Below are 2,427 nucleotides of genomic sequence, written 5' to 3' on the forward strand. Positions count from 1 at the left end.
GAGGGAGCGCGATCGGGGAGGCCGGCTGAGGTGGTGATCCTCGACCAAGAGGTCGTGGAGGTGGAGGGTGATACCCCGCCGTGGGCCGACGTGGTCGTGCTTGCGGGGGCTAATGGTGGTGGAGGCGGTGCTGTCTCGGAAGAGGCTTCGCGGGCGGCGGTGCCAGAGGCGCCGCTGATGTTGGAGGCGACTCCGCGGACGGTGGTGCCGGAGGCCACCCCGGCAGCTGGCTTGGTGGTGGCGCAGCAGGACGTCCCGGCGTTCGGACCGGAGGCGGCGACGCAGGGCGTCCCGATGTCTGGGTCCGCGTTGGAGGAGGTGTTGGCCACGTCGCGAGCGGCCAGCGGGGAGCATGCCTTGGTGCCCTGACAGGGTGGACGCTGTGCTGCCGCGCCGCAGCCGGCGCGGAGCAGGGGCATCGCTGTCTTTAGCCCTCAGACCCAAGAGGAGGCGGCGCTGGACGCTGTTAGCCGCCGTGTGCGCGGGCAAACGGATCGGCTCGAGGCCTTTGCCTAGGCCGAGGTGGAGCGGACGCATGACTTGGAGCGCGCCATTCTAGTAAGCCTTCTTTTTTCTTATAATTTCTTCTTTGTGGGGGCGCGCCGGCGCACCCACTGGGTGTAGCCCCCGAGGTTCGGGTCAACTACGTAGCAGTTGGGTCGAATCTTAGGAGCGTTGGCCTTGTTCTGACTTCTTCTTTTTCAGCATCTTGACGCCTTCTGGGTTGTCGCTTTCAACCGTCTCCTGGGCAAGCATCGGGAGCTCAAGGAGCAACTTGCTGCCAAGGAGGAGGAGCTTCACGTCGCCGCAGGTACCCTTGTGCTCTTTTCTAGTGGGGGCGCGCTAGCGCACCCACTGGGTGTAGCCCCCGAGATTCAGGCCAGCTGTGTAACAGTTGGCCAAATCTTAAGTTTTGTCTTTTTTCTTCTGTTGAATCCTTCTTCTTTGCAGCCGAGGTGTTGTCCTGGCGGACTCGTCTGCTCCGGGCCGGCCATAACTATGACCGGCTCGTTGCCGATACTGGCCATCTTGTCGTCGAGGCGGCACAGGCGAGGGCGGAGGCAGCCGCGGCCCGACGGTCTCTTGAGGAGGCCAACCGGCTGCATGAGGAGTTGGCGGGTCACAAGAGCCGCCTCGAGGCCGAGGTGGAGCTTCTTAAGGCAGAGGACGCCAAGGTGGTGGAGACGCAGCAGGCCCTGGTCGAGGCGGACCAGCAGCGCAGCCAGCTGGCCGACGACAAGGGCTGGCTCCAGGCCGAGGTGGATCGCCTGCGGGAGCAGGCCACTGCGGCTGAGGGGGCCCGTCAGGACGAGGCCCGCCGTCGCGAGACGGCCGAGAAGGCGGCCGAAGACAAGTACGCCGAGTTGAAGGTGGCCCTTGCTAAGGCGGCCAATCTGGAGAAGGCGCTCGGGGAGCGCGACCGCGCCATGGAGCAGGAGCGGCGTGGTACGTTGCTTGAGGCGCAGCACCTAGAAGAGTCCTTCTCAAGTAAGTGTTGTTTCTTGTAGTTTGCCGGGTCGAGACCCGGCCTTTCTTCCTTGATGTTCTTCTTCTAACTTGCTTCTTCCTTTGCGACAGGGGCCTTCCTGGAGACGCAGCGGCTGGCGGAGGAAGCAGTCCGCTATTAGCGCGACCCGACCGGCGTTGCTGGGTCTGGGACGGATCCACGGACGGCCTGGACCTTCTCGGAGATCATCGCCGCTGCTGAGGCCCGCCTGCGGGTCTTGGGAATGCAGATGGAGCGGCTGTCCTGGGCCGGCACCGCGATGACGGAGGCCTTGTGGCCGCATTCCGTCCATCCACGCAGCTTCTCGCGCCTGGCGCGTTGGTTGGAGATGGCTCCGGGCCGTCTTGGTGAGTGGTGCGTTTCCGCCGCTCATGCCAGTGCTGAGATGGCACTCCAGTTCACACTGTCTTGGCATCCGGATCTTCAACTGGACGCGCTGATGGGCCAGCGCGCCGGCTCAGAGCAGTTGCTGCAGGAGCAAGCCGGCCGGATCGCCTCCGGGCCAGCTACATCGCCGAATTCGTCTTCCACGACGAGTTCCATCCGGAGCGGATGGAAGACGGCAGGGCCGTGGATGGCGACGACTACGGCTTGCTTCTTCAGGATCCGGAGGGCAGCTCGGAGGAGATGGGCATCTACGGCGACGCGGATGCCGAAGAGGACACTGGTGCCTCGCCGGACCCGGAGGCCACCAGGGGAGAGCCGTCGACGTCGTGACGCGGCGCTGGAGATGCCTGAGACACTTTGTGTAAAAATTGTTAAGTAGCAGGTCCACCCACCCACTGGGGGTTTTAGGGTGTAATGAACTCGGGTCATGGGCCTTTGCTTAAATACTTGTGTGTAAATGTCGTGAGTGCTTTTTTGCTCTTTGCCGTTCGCTTTTTTGAACCGATTTCATATGCTTTTCCTCTCTCAAACCT

Source organism: Triticum dicoccoides, chromosome 1B (assembly GCF_002162155.2).
Source record: "Triticum dicoccoides isolate Atlit2015 ecotype Zavitan chromosome 1B, WEW_v2.0, whole genome shotgun sequence".
Taxonomy (NCBI): domain Eukaryota; kingdom Viridiplantae; phylum Streptophyta; class Magnoliopsida; order Poales; family Poaceae; genus Triticum; species Triticum dicoccoides.